Below are 15410 nucleotides of genomic sequence, written 5' to 3' on the forward strand. Positions count from 1 at the left end.
GCCTGAAGCCAGCCCTGCTCAATAGAAATTATCAAGCAGGTTATTTGAATAAGGATTGTGCGCATTATCATTAACAGTGACATATATGAAATTCATTTGCTGCCTTGCTCACAAACAAGCCATTGAGCAGGCTATTGAAGGGGAACATGTATCCTGATGCATACAAAGTGAATGTGGAGAATGTAGGTGATTTTGTAAAAGCAGGTTCTTAAAGTATATTAACATCTGTTTATGTGCTATCAATGTATTTCTACCTTATAGTGGTAGATTTGGAGAGGAATTAAAAATTCTCAGAGAACTGAAGAAAAATGGATTTTTTTCCTGGTTCCTTAAACCCAGGCCTCTTGTGTGCTGCACAGGTGCCCTATCCCTGAGTTATAAGCCCAGCTCCCTTTTTGTTTTTATTATAGGCAGAACCTCACGGGGTTGTCCATGCTGGCCTGAAACTCATTCTGGGTGTAGCCCAGGCAAGGTTGTAAAATTGTGTTATCCTACCTCAGCCACCCGAGTAGCTGGGATTGCATGTCTGAACCACCAGGCCAAGCTTGGGAAAAATACTTTATTATAGCTCTTTGAGACAGAGACAATGTTTAACCATGAGCCAAAAAGCTAACAGCTTCCAGTTCAAACTCTACTCTACCACCTTGTAGACAGCATTTTTGCAAACATGTTTGTAAATAAGACTTTATTTTACAAAATCATGTGTGTTGCCTATTAAACCTCTTTATACCTGTGTTTGATAAGTTGAAAAATGAAATGTCCTGACATGGCTACAAAATATCTTGCAGTTTTCGTAATTTTATTTTTTTTCAAGTGTAACAGTATGTATGGCATACATACTTCCTGAGGAGCTGTTGGTAATGAATGGCAGCTAGGGAAGGGACAGATGTCTGCCTTCAGGAGTGTGGCCACTGGTAATTAATCCCACAGTCATCTCATGCACATTCTTAGACTCAGTGGGTCATTAAAGTCATGAGAGTAAGAAGGGGATGTGCTGGAAGCAGAAGGATTCCAGAGGGAGTGAGAGGGGAATAGAGGAGGGGATGGGGAGTGGATATGGTCAGAATACCTCATATACATGTACAACATTGTCAGAGAATAAATTAAAGTTTATTTTTGTAAAACCGATACCTAAATACATTTTCAAAACCTACATGTGATAGCAGAGAAGGTAGATATATATTTCTGAATTTCAGTCAGCAGTAGCAAAAAATATTAATTAAGCAAATTCAAAACTGGCTAAACCTTTTCATTATCAGTGGATGGAACTACAAGCTGAAGGTGTCAGGGCCATGATCACCTGTTCTCACTTAGAGCTGTATAATTTAATGAGGTATCCATGATAGCTCTTAGAGCCAAGTCTCGAAACAAATTGAACTTTAAATTACTCAGTCAGAAAGGATTAAGTGAAGATGTTCCAAAATAATAAAGTAAATTAAACCACATTGTTATTAAATATTATGAATAATTTCTAGTGATAGCGCAGTTCTTTGCCATTAATAATAAAATCTACATATTAAATCACTTAGCTATTTTCTATTATATTTTTATGATAACATAATAATACAGTAGCACATGCTGTAAATGCATATACTTCTACTGTAGATTTTGTGCTATCAAATTGTGTACTATTTACTAGTGTTGTATGTCCAAAGCAATTTGGAGACCACCATAGTATATAGCCAAAGCAAAGCATACCAATTGGTTGAGCCTGACTTGTTAGTCCATTATATTGGGCTGGAAAATGACTCAGCAGTTATGGTTGTTTGCTGTTCTTGCAGAGGCAGCACACACACTGGGTGATTCACAGCCACCTGTAGCCTCAGCTCCAGAGGATCTGACACTGTCCTGGTTCCAAGGAAACCTCAATACACGTGCATATACACATAAAAGTGAATTCTTTTAAAAATTAGTTTATTATAAACACCATCATCTATAAACTAAAAATAAAAGAATATGACCATAAACAATTACTGGATTCAAAGGGGAAAGAAAAATATTTCCTCTCTGGGCAGATTGAAATAGACCAAAGAAATGGAGTTGTCTGAGACACCATAAGCAAAAGCATCCCCGTGTCAGTGCTCCAAATGGTTTTCAGGCACAGGAAAATGAAAGTGAGCTGCTTGGACTGTTCACAATGTACAATGCTGTGACTTTTCCAAGAGAGAAAGTGGAGGAATTTCAACAGGATAAGAGTTCCTTGTGCATTGAATGACTTGAGGGGCGGGAATCAATCTTTCAATCTAATGGCTACTGGGTTCTTCCTGGAGAAATTTCTAGAGACCAAGAGTAGCCATTTTCCGAAGTGGCTGCCCTTCTCATACTCTCATTCTGTAAACCAAATCAGACTACAGTGTAAAGCCAAATAAGCAAATGACAGAAGCCAAACCTCCTTGGACATGATGCAGCAAAGAGTTACTTTGACTTCTAACTTGATAAGAACACTGGCATGTTCATGGGAAATTCAGAGTGCTGCAAGAACAAAACAGGATTTTTATAATGTTGGCGAATAGTTGGCCATTCTGTTGATGTTAGTGATTGTAGCATAAGTAAAAGCCATGTAGATTTCAATAGATATGTTTATTTCTAAAATTCACATTCTGGTTATTCTGTAGCGATTACCACTTCCTTTACTGTCATGTTAGTCTTACAGTTGGATGGATTCAAAGCTCATCTCTGAGTCATGTTCTATAGCTTTTGCTTCTAAGGATTGCAAGAACCATTTTTCTGATTGCCTTTTATATTCAGAAATACTTACCCGGAACATTGTAACTGAATAAAATTATATAGTGGGTCAATGCTAAAATTTTTATAGTAAACTTCTTTTTCTTTGAAATGCTAGTTTATTCTTATGTTGGAAGTCCTTTTTAAAGTTTTTTGTTTTAATTTTTTGTAGGCATGTGTGTCTATGTGAGGGTTTATGCTGTGAGTGCATTTGTCTACAGAGGCCAGTAGAGGCATTAGGCTCCCTGGAGCTGGAGTTTCAGACAGTTGCAAACTGCCTGACATTGGTGCAGGGTACTGAATTCGGGTCCTTTGCAAGAGTTGTGTGTGTTCTTGACAGCTGAGTCTTCTTACTGTATCTCCTCATACGTTTCCTGTGATGTCTGTTTTCATCTGTGACCTGGCCATTGTGACCTTTTATTTTCTCATTAGTTTTCTTCTTCTCTTTCTTTGTTGAGCTGTATCTGTTGTCCTCTTTGTGACTCTGCTGTACTGTTACTTTACAGTATCTCCTCGATGCCGTTTATGTATATTTTCAGTCTTGTTGTAGAGATATGTTTGCTTTACCGGGGCAGCAGTAATTAGAGATTTTATTGTTAGGCAGGATATGATGACACTCACCTATAATCTCAGCATTTGGGAGGCCAACACAGGAGGTTCAAGAGTTCAACACTTGCCTCAACCAGATAATGAGTCCTGTCCTAGCCTGGATGACCCTGTTTCAAAACAAATAGAAACGTGGGGTGGGGGTGGGGGGGGAAACTGCTTTCAATATTTGAAACTTGGCAGCTTTTCTTTCCTCTTGGAGCTGGTAGTTATACTTTGTGTATTTATGTATTAAAGTCACCGAGGCTGCATCCAAGATAATGTTGTATTCAGAAGTTCTCAGTTAATTCTTTTCTTGATCTCTCTCACACACAGTAAAAAGTGACGAGAGTTGTGATGAGTTGACTAGCATCGTGTGTTACTGTGGAGTAGAAGTCACTTCCCAGGCTGCTTCAGACACTTGGGGATCAAAACAAGCATCACGTTTCCTCTTAAACACTAATCGAAACTACTGGAAACTTCACAGTACTGTCTTCTTTATGTTCAAAAAGATCTTTGTGAGTCTACTGAGTACAGTTAAAACTCTTTAACCTAGCTCTTCAGCATCTGGCCCCCTTTCCAACATCTGGTTCCTTTCCAGGCTTGGCTTTCACTTGTCTTGAATTTCTATTTTCCTGGCATGCTGTTTGTGCTGTTGATTGTGTGATGTGCATTCTCAGTTCATTCTCCTTCCCTTGCATGGCACGGACTTGCTCTGCTCCCGGCTTGCCCAGATTTGAACTATCTTCTGCAGCACTGCTCAGTAGACCCTGTTTATCCAGCTGTGTCTCCTTTCTTAAACTTGGATAGAATTTATTGTTATACGTTAATCAGTTATGCACTAAACAAACATGCAGTGTTTATGATTATCTCCATAAAGTACTTCAAGCTCCTTGAGTTTATGGATTTATCTCCCATCATTTTGATCACGGACATGTTGCCTTGTGGTTAATAAATGATTGTTGGTCTATTTGTCACTAATTTGAAACATCCAGTGCTGGCAAAAAATCTCATTTCTAGTTTTCTTCATGGCTTATTTCCCACAAACTAGGGAAGAGTACTTTAAGCTTAAGGCTGGATCCTGATGGCTGCATGTAGCCTTGTTTTCAACCTTCTCTTCCTGCGTGTGATTTTTATGAATTAATCTCTTGACTGCTTCTAACCTCAGTTGTCATCAGGGAGTGTGTATGTTTACTTCTCCATCTTATTGTAAGTGATGGTATTTGTTGGTTTTTGTACATACCACCTGCCAACTGGTAAAGAGCTCTAGCAAGTCTCCTCTGCTTCCCAGCTATTAAATGAAAAGTGTGTGTTCAAAAGGCCAGTATCTTGACAAGGATCCTGAGTGCACAGCCAGATGGCAACAGACCAGTGTGCAGTGGAAACACTGAGCCACCAAAGTGCCCTCCAGCCATGCATGGAGACATTCAAGTTATAAATGATATTTTTGATGTCAGAATCCCCTTCAGATTACTTGGAGGAAGTTCAAAGTACATAAACCATCTAACTCTTTGGATGGGACATTAAAATTGTTTGTAAATAAGAACATCATGTCATATTAAATACTACATGATCAATGTCTGAGTGTTGTTAGGAGGCTGAAGTTTAGGGATGCAATTTTCAAAGGGAGCGATGCATGTTCTCTTGACAAAAAAATTAGCTATGCTTCGTGTCACAGCTGTAATAGATGGAAGGATTGTCCTGAGCTGGGGTAAAATGGTCCAACAGATGTCTCTGTTTTTGGGTTTTTTTTTTCAGAGTCGGTGGGCCTGAAGGACAATGATTTAAGATGACGTTTGTTTCTTCAGAGCATTTGCATCCCTTGAAATGTTATTCCACACTGTGTTCTTTGGCTGCCCCCATGCCCTGCAGGGAGCAACCAGTTTGTTGTGCATCATTTTCTTGAGCCAACTCTAGTAGAATTGCTTCCCTGGTTTTACTTTGTATATCAGAATGTGACTCAAGTATAGTCACATGACCTGGATAAGTCGGAGTTCTTATAGTCAGTACCTACTCTGGTGAGTGTGGTTGTTTATCTGTAATTATTTGCATGGTTCTGTATAGGAAAATGTTAAAGACTTGAAATTATTTTTCATTATTCATAGCCATACAGAGGCAGAAGTCACTAGCTATATCTATGTGTCCTGCCCAAACAGGTAGTTTTCTGAAATATCATGCCATTCCCCAGAAAAAATATGATTATTATATATCAATCAGAATTGAAAAGTACAAAATCCATCTACATAAATAGTTCTGTGCTAGTCATTTCTAGTACTAGCTTTATTTCAGAGGCCCCATTGACATAAGTCATTTCTTTCTACTTGAAGAACATTATTCTGCCAGTACAAAGTTTAGAACTGGTGACTCAAAATTTAAATAAAGTCCAGGGACTAGAAGAGAAAGTGAATAGAGAAGAGTGATGACCTCGTCACACAGAGTTGTATTAGAGTCTGTTATTTTCATTTCTTTAGCTTACCTAACTAATTTCCCATCATCAAAGATACATGATTTGATTTTAGGATTCCTAGATTCTGTATTTTTCTCATGTTAAAGACCATACAGACACAAATTTCAATCTTCTTTTAAGTCCCAGAGAGTAAGGTATTTCCAGCCTTGAAAGCTGGTTTTTACCCTGTACTCTGCCCATGTGTTCTCCATCCCCTAACAAGGAAATTGTCTGAACTTCCTGATTTAAGCTGCTAGCCCTGCATGAACTTTGTCTTTGTGCTCTTGCATAGTTATTTGTATACACACATTCTTTCCTGCATCAGAACATGTGCTTAGCATGAGCCAGCATGGTAGAATATTTATCACCACACTCCACACGGCTCACTGCTCAGTTGTTTACTACAATTGGCTATGTTGGAAATGAGTGGCCTGTGCAGAGAATGTGGGTTTCACTGCACTTTGTTGTTGCTCGCTTGCTTGCTTTATTTCTCAAGTGCAACGCTGGTGCCATGGAAGGGCCATGGAGGTCAGTGAAGCTTCTGGTTAGGGATTAGCAGACGTGAGTTCTAGTCCCAGCTCTCCCACTCACCAGTCTTACCACCAATCACTGAACCTTTTCATCTGGACTCTCTTTGTTTCCACAGTAAGGGGGGGGGGGCTGCCAGGCTTCTTCCAACTCAGAAATGCACTGTGGAGTTATTTATCATGGAGAGTAGCGTTGCAGACTTTTATTTTCTCTGTGTACCACAGATATTCTGAAGCCTCCACAGTATGAATACAGATGTGGTCTGTCAGTGTAACAAAGGCTGTTCTCAAGAGGAAATTACTCAGCTTGACAGCCATCCAATCCTAGGTTTAGTTTGGAGATGTCACTGTAGCAAGTGTTTTGGCCACTGTCTCTAGCTCCTCATCTACATATGTGGCTGACTAGCACAACTGTCATGTAAGAAACTACTTAGATATGTCATATAACTGTCTGTAATTCAACTGTCATATCAGTGACTACTACCATGGTTTCTTTCTGTGACCAAATGTTGCTAACTCGTTCAGTCATCCTTGGTGTTATTAATAGCCACACATCATGAATGTTTTCATGCCTCTTTCCTTTAAAGCAAAAGGAATCAATTATTTGTTTTTTCCCTTTGTAGTAGATAGTGAACTTTAGGGTGTGAATTTTAACATATTGTATGTTGTATTTATCAAATAAAAAGCATACATTTGTGAAAAGAACTTTATATTTTATGAGATATTTAAAACATTATTTTGCTTCTTTTTTTTTCAAGGTAGAGTCTTATTCTGCAGCCCAGATTGGTCTGTCATATACTATGTAGGCTGAGCTGAACTTGAACTCAAAGCCATTCTTCTATCTCTGCCTCAAAATTGTGTTTTAATATTATAGAAAATGGGTTCAGAATTAAGAAATATGTCAAAATTGTTATCCTAAAATCAGATTGAAGGTTTCCAGGACTAGATTTTTATCTCTGACTTAGAAGCCTATGTGTTTGCTCCCTGAAGTTTTGACATCTTGTCTACCTTCCTCTTACTCATCCATTCTTTTCCATTAAACTACATTGAATAACTATATCCTTATTTTGCAGTGAGCTCTAGAGACAGGTATTAGTGCAGGGACTTATTGGCAATGCTAATCTCAGCCCCACTGAATTGCCTGTATTTACTTTAATATGATCCCTTCATGATTGATATTCATATTAAACTTTGAAAATCACTGTCTACCTTTCTAGTTAAATTTAGACTAATGAGAGTAAATTATCATTACATTTTAATGTTGCCTTCTTACTTCAATAGCTTCTCATTGCTTATCATAGAAAAATCTAGATTCTTTAGTTTAACATGCAAACCTGACAGACAAACAGAAACTCGGATGCCTTTTTGGACATTTCTTGTACATTTCCCAGGTTAAACACCATTCTAATCCACTCACCATGTTGGTCCTATCCACATTTTCACTAATGCCAGGTTCACTGCTCTTCTCTCCTGTGTCCCTACCTGCTTATCTAAATGGTATCCCTTGCTATCCCAGCCCACAAAACACCCTTCATGTTCTCTAGAACTGCTGAGGCACGATGCCGTGTTAGCATAATCAGTAACTGTAACTGCTGTTGCCTGAGGGTTTGCTCTGCGCCAGTGACTACTGTATGGAAGCTCATGGGCTGTACTGTCTTTGCCCACTTTACAAATGAGGAAATGGCCTGGAGAGGTCAAAGCATTTGCTCCAGACCACCAGATAGTAATGGAACCGAGATTCGGACTCAGGCTAACTCTGCAACTTATACTCTCAATTCAATCACTTACTTTTTTTTTTTTTCAGCACTATCAACATTCTGCAGGCAGGGCTATGCCTTTGTATCTCCACAACACGAGAAAGGCAGGCATGTTGCCCAAAAAGTATTCTTGATAAACCGGTTGCATAATTATGTAGCTCTTCCCTGTTCCTGTGAATTGGTTTGGTTTGGTTTTGATTGTTGAGATTTCGTTTGATTATCTGCAATATAAACAAAAGGCACTGTTTACAGAAATACACACAAAGGAAGCTGAAACAGCATTTTATCAAGCGAAAACCTGCAAGCACTCAGGTTCAGGTTGCTTTGATAGGAAAGTGTGTGTTACACATCTTTCCTGGGGGATTATAGCACAACACCAAAATATCTGCCAAGTACACTGTTAAAAAAAAAAAAACCAAGTATGTAAAGCTGGTGAATGGAGGTATATTTTTGACTGGGGTGAATATGCTAACCTAACTGTTTATTTTCTGTCTTCATAAGGCTGGGTTGTGCTTTGATTCATTAGATTTTTTTACTCAGTTACAGTGAGTTCAGTGTTGTGGCTTCTAATTTCTACCTTGCTTGCATTCTCTGTCCTTTTCCCTTCTTGCTTGAAACCAGCTGCTGGAGAAAATCAGAAAGAACTAGTAATTAACTCCTCTGTAGACTTGAAGTGAAGCCCTGCCTTGCATGCTCTTTCCCTTGGCTTCTGCCTGTGTGACCCTTGAGCCTACTGATGGTTCATTGAAGATTTGAGTACCCCAGGCCCCAAGACAACCGCCAGCGACACAGAACAGTTGCATTGTAATCTCGCTACCTTTACTGTCTCCCCCATCTTGTCTCCTCATCCCTCAATTCTACCCTCCTCACCTGAGGAACCTAGAATTGTATAGCCTCAGAACAGGTTTCTGGTGGCCAGACATGCATCCTGTTGCTTCTCCTCATCCCTCTGTCTCCCCATCTCTTTCTTCTCAGCAGCTAATAATCCCCAGGACTATTATTACTTTCTCTTTGTTATTTTCACTTAGGCCCACCATTGGTTCTGATCTCAGCTACAGGTTCTAAGCTTTTAAGTGGGCACTGGTACACCTACCTACTTGGTTTTTGTCGGTCTGCAGGCTGAGTTTACTGTCCGCTTGCCTTGATTCTCCCCAAGACACAGCACCCATCCTGTTGTCAATTAATTTGTGTATGTGTGTGTCTTATCCAGTGGGAACTCTGCTACCATCTTCATGGATCATTTTGCACACACAACCCCCCCCCCAAGCCTGCCTTGACCCCTGTGTGACCCCATGGAGGGGTCACATTCACATTCATATACAGATTATAATCTTTATTTCACCAAAGTCAAGTTTGGATTAGCCAACTCCTTCTTCTGCACTTAGTTAACTGATCCCAGGCCTGGATAGTTGGAACACTTTCTTTTCCCAACCATGGCCTGATGTTGGAACCTCAGGTCATGACATATCCCATTGCTACACAGAAGAACTTGAATTCAGCTGTCTTCAATTCCCTGCTACAGGAATTTTCTGGCAAATTGTTGACCCCTCCTGTCAACACCGTATTCTTGGTATAACACTGTATGCCAAGTCAGCCCTCTGTAATGCTTATTCTCTGATGGTTATAGTTCTTTCCCACTATGCCACACAGAGGTAGTCAGCCTTGTGGAGAGCATCTCAGATTCTGTTTAAGTTCCATGGCTATCTCCTGTTAAATTCCAGTCTTCCGTGTTCCCCTCCAGTCTTCTGTGTTCATCTTCAATCTTCCGTGTTCCCCTCCAGTCTTCTCTGTTCCCCTCTAGTCTTCCGTGTTCCCCTCTAGTCTTCCGTGTTCCCCTCCAGTCTTCTCTGTTCCCCTCTAGTCTTCCGTGTTCCCCTCCAGTCTTCCGTGTTCCCCTCCAGGCTTCTGTGTTCATCTTCAATCTTCCGTGTTCACCTCCAGTGTTTCTTCTGTTGTTTTTTTAAGGGAGAAGGACAACTACAATCTCTTGTTTCTCTTTAGTTTTCACCAGTTCTCCTCTGTGCTGGCCTCATTCCCCACCCATTCTGAAGGGAGACATGTTTCTTTAGCAACCATTCTCTCTCCTGTTATAACTTCTTTCCCAGCTACAGACCCACTCAGTTCCCCCAGTCTGGAAAACTGCTTGCCCCTTCTCTTTCTGTCTCTCTTCTCTGTCCTTTCTGAGTTTATTGTCTTCTTCCCATGGCATTTAATCTAGAAACCCTATTTTTGTTTCTTCCTCTTCTCTAGATTTCTTCCTTCCTTCCTTTTCTTTCTTTTTCTCTTCTCTTCTCTCTCTCTCTCTCTCTCTCTCTCTCTCTCTCTCTCTCTCTCTCTCTCTCTTTTTGAGCCTGTTTTGGAATTAGCTTTGTAGACCTGGCTTGTCTCGAGCTCACAGAAATCCGCCTGCCTTTGCCTCCTGAATTAAAGGCATGAGCCACCACTGTCCAGCATCTCCAGCTTTCTTAGCATCATGATTCTCTTTCATTCTGCACCATCTATATATTAACTTCTAAGTCCTCATGACATCTTCCATATCAACTGTAAAACCTGCCTGTTTTCTAGACTCCTTTCTTGCTAGTTCAAGCCAAGCCCTAGTTACTTCTCGATTACTTTATATGGTCAAAGAAAATAAAAGTTATAGAAAACTAATAAACAATCCAGAAATGTTAATTTATATGGCATAGTGCTATTCTAATTATGGTCAAGTACTTTTGTTATATCTCAAAATTTATCTCTTGATTTATACAATTCTGATAATAATTGGGGAATAGATTTAACTCACAGTTAAAATATCAACATCAATAGACATGTTAATACATAAAGGGAAATCTCATGAGGTCCACGCCTAGACAAAGAGCTTCGGGCAACTAATGACTACTGAGAGAGGGATAATTAGTCTTTCCCAGGGATGAGCCCCAGAATTGGGTATGTAATACAAAATGATCAGCCCTGAATCAATCACACACAAGCAAGACTAAATAGATTCAGCAGGTTTTATTTATGTATTTGTGTGTGTGTGTAAGTGTGTGTAACAATTATAATCAAGAAGAGGCCATCAATTTGAAGGAGAGCATGGAAAGGGTTGGAGGGGAAAAAGGGGAAAAGGAAAAATGATATTTTAATTAAATGTTTTTAAACATTTAAGAATCTATGGTCCCATGTTCACTGCAGTCTTATTCACAATAGCCAAGATAGAGACAACCTACATGCCCATCAGTGGATAGATGGATAAAATGATTATGGTATGTAGCCATACATACATTTTATGCCATATAAAGTAAAATGCTGTTCCTTAATAGAAAAGGAAGTCTGCATGTGCCAGTTTGTAGAATTTTATACTAAAAGAAATAACTGGCAAAGAAGGACAGATATTACATGGTATTACTCCTGTGGACTCTAAAAATCATCCGATTGACAGAAATGGTAGAACGGTGGCTGCCAGAGTCCAATAATGGGGAGGGGTTACTGGTTAAAAGGACAACTGGTACTTATACAGTGACTACATCCTAGTGAGCTATATGATAACTGTAATTAAAGGTACTGTATTTTTTTTTACCATAGTTCCTGAAAACTCTTAGTAGATACAAACACGAAGCAACTATGTCAGAAGATGAGTCTATTTACTAGCTTGATTGTGGAAATTGTTACATCAATGCAGCATATTGTATGCTGTAAACATACAATTTTTGTCATTATATGTCAGAAAAAAGTCTATCAGTGCAAACTAAAGTATTGTTCCAGGGACATACTACAGGATACATAGAAACAAAAACAAAACTGACAAAATGCTTTCCTTTTTTAAAAAAAGATTTTTAAAACTGTAATTACTATTTTTTAAATTTTATGTGTGTGGGTGTATTGCCTGCATGTGTCTGTGTAGCACATGTGTGGCTGACTGTGGGGGCCAGAAGAGGAAGTTGGTACAATACTTTTGTATCTTAAGTATCTTACTTAAGATGCCTGGTCGCGGAGATGACATAGCAGCACCCACTGAAGAAGAGGGAAGGCAAAGGAAGCAGCTCACTCATGCTCCATGTTCAAGGAATTTATCTGGCCTCGCTGGAGAGAGCATCTAGTGAATATGTAACTGAATGAATAAATGAAGTAAACAAAAAAAAAAGCCAAGAAAAAGAGTAAGTCTGCTTGTTCAGTGTTCCCATGACAAAATCACCTGTTAACTTGGAGAGAGCAGCTATTGGCCTTTCATTTTATATTTTCCTATTACAAATTGTCTTATTCATTCATTTTTCTTGATTGTGTGTGGGGGTGGTATCATATGTGTGATGTGTTTGTGCATGTGTGTGTGTGTGTGTGTGATGTGTGGGATACATAAATGTGAGTATGTGTGTATGTGATGTGTGTAAGGTACAAGAACGTGAGTGTGTGTATGTGTGTTGCAAGAATGTGAGTGTGCATGTGTGATGTGGGGGTGTGTGTGTGAATGTGGGTGTGAGGGGCAGGGAATGAATGTGTATGCAGAGAAAAGGATGTTAAACTTCTTTCTCTCTTGGGCTCCATTTCATTCTCTTTAGAAAGGCTCTCCCTTGAAACTAGAAAGTTCTCTGTTTGATTGGCCATCAATCTCCCAGGATCCACTTTTTTCCACCCACGAATGCTGGGGTTATAGGCACTTGCAGCCACGCACAGCCTTTGACGTGAGTGTCGGGTCCCATGCTTGCACAAGCAGGTGCTCCTACCCAGCCCCCACTCGTCCTCTTTGCTGGGCTTTCAGTTGTTGATTTCTACATAGAGACTCGGCACACATTTGCAGCCTCTGTTTTCCTGTCTGCCCATTGTCTAGTAGAGAAGTCTCCAGTGACTAGATTTGCCATATTGCTGTTGTTACTCATGCTCCAGGCTACAATTTGTCCTCACCACAGATAACTAGATGTGCTTTTTATAGAAGGCAAGTGTCCACACATCTTGCCTTCAGTTAAGCTGGACTTAACTTATTTGGGGATGGTGGTTTTATAGATTGTTTTATAACGTAGAGATCATATCTTCACCCTAAGGGCTCACCTTGACTCTGTTTGACACCCATAGCCAGGCGTGTTTCCTTAACTAGGAAGTCAAAATCAATGGTGGCATATATTCACATGCTAAATCAAGAATCTTGGACAAGTTCAAAAAATATATTTAAACGTGAATTACATCCTCAGTCACTGTTAATTCCAGCTAAACTGATGTCTGCTGTAAAGACTGTAGACTAACATGATATGTGTTCCATAAAACTTTCCCTTTTTTAGTTTCTAATTGTTATTGCAGCCTTAAGTCTTTGTTTTTGAGTCTGAGTTTATAGTGGAATAAATCAAATTAGCTCTATTAGGTAGATTTGGTTTACTCTAAAGACTTCATCTAGCCAAAATATGCCTCCCTATGTGAAAAAAAACCATTGTGAATAATCTTTAATTTGGCTGACAAAAGAGGCATTTTAAATGTTATTTGATGAATGAAATAAATTAGTTTATCATAAATTAAATGTGAAATAAACGTATGATCTATTCTCAAAGAACAAAACAAATTGAATGCTTAGCATATGTATAGTAGATGTAGTAGATCTCTTTGTCCAGTTGGTGGTGCTAAGTACTCTTGATTGAAAACACACACACACACAGACACACACACACACACACACACACACACACACACAGACACACTAACAGGCAGGAGAAGCAGTTAAACCTGGAGCTTTTCTTAATAAATGTTATTTTATTAGGTTTTGAAAATTTAGCATAAAATGTGTATGCTCAAATTATGTATTTCTAGGGTTAATAATGGACCAAATTTCTTGGATGGCCAGCAGAATACATTTGTAGTAAATTTCTGTGTGGATATAATTGGCCCATGTTAATGCCCACGCATGGGAAATTACAGGGTTTTATAACATCTAACTCCATCCTGCTATAGCCTTTTGAGCCTGCTCATCTGGAGGAGAGGGGTGTGGCCAGTAATGGATGCTAGAGAAGTGGAGTGGTATTCCTGGTCATATGTGTGAGCCAAATTTAGATTTACAAATGCTGACTCGTGCTGTTACTACCAGGGCTTTTTTTTCTTCTATGGATGTATCCCTGTGACAGCAGGCACATTGCTTTTTGTGGGGTGAGGTTTATTTGTTTAACCCTTTAAGCCATTGCTTAAAGCTCTGATGAGGTCCAAATAGAGCAATAGCATGCCACACAGGCTGACCCCGCTTTGAATTTCCTGCACAATTCTGTTCTGTCTGTCAGTTCCTCAGTTTCTTTACAGCCTACCTTCCCCAGAGGTGGCATAAACATTCCCTGAGATCAGGAGCATACGGACCGGGAGCACCTTTGCTGTTGTCCACTTTGATGTGGCTGGATGCAGAGACTCCATTCCTCTGGTATCCTTAGTAAACCCTGAGGACTTAGCAAGGGCCAGGAAGCCTTCCTCATGTTAGGGACAGATCCTGCTCCACACTGAGAGTGATTTATTTTAATGTCAAAAAGTTTCATAAAACTGCTAGAGAAATTTACCCCCTCCAAACACTAACATGATTTTATCTTGATTCCAGACATTTTTCTGTCAATCACAGGGATGTCTGTATGTCTATGTGAAGGTGTTTATGTTTGGAGAAGGAAGTGCCCATTTATTACAGGGACAGCTGAGGGGTCACAAAGATTTTGTTCATCTCCCCAGTTATTTTCCACAAAATTTTATTGAGCATTGCTGGGCCTTGGTCTTACAAAGATAAACTCCAGAAGAACCTGAACACATCTAAGTTTGTGGGCTTGAGGAAACAGGGTGCATGACTGGTGATGTAGTTCAGTGGTAGAGTGCTTGCCTGGCGTGCGTGAAGCCTTGGATTCAAGCCTCAGTCACCACAAAAGACGTAAAGAAGCTGCAAGATGCTTCCACCATGTGGAGATCAATAGGTAGTCCAGTTGCCTAGATTGAAATATTTATTATAAATTTATAAAGATAGGTTATAAGATTATTTGTCATTTAATTGAATTGATAGTTTTAGTAAATTTTCTGTGTTTTGGGTTTGGAAAGTTGAAACAAATCAAATGATAATCATGAAACAGCGCCAGCCTGGCACTTTTGCCAGTGGAGACTTAAAAACACAAGAGTCAGGCACGCTCTTCTGAGGACTAGCGCAGCTGATGTCTTTGTTGTGATAGATTGAGATCTTTGAGTTTTGGTCTTTGCAGCACCTTGGAGTTGGATGGTGGAGATGCCTAAGAATTATATACACCACAGCTCAGAACTTACTTCACAGCTGAGAACATGGAGGCTGAACTGACATTTATGTCTACCCAAGGTCGAACAGACGTGCACCCTAACTGGGATCAACCGACTTCCAATTCCATAACACTGTGCTATTTTTCTGTCCTGACTTTCACACGG

At 39.6% G+C, this 15410-nt stretch overlaps 1 protein-coding gene across 1 annotated transcript in view; it reads left to right on the plus strand.

Annotated features, from left to right (window-relative positions):
* Efcab11 (EF-hand calcium binding domain 11) overlaps window positions 1–15410 on the plus strand; it is a 166853-nt gene that overhangs the window by 25892 nt on the left and 125551 nt on the right. The window lies entirely within an intron of this gene.

Source organism: Myodes glareolus, chromosome 11 (assembly GCF_982192425.1).
Source record: "Myodes glareolus chromosome 11, mMyoGla1.1, whole genome shotgun sequence".
Lineage (NCBI taxonomy): Eukaryota > Metazoa > Chordata > Mammalia > Rodentia > Cricetidae > Myodes > Myodes glareolus.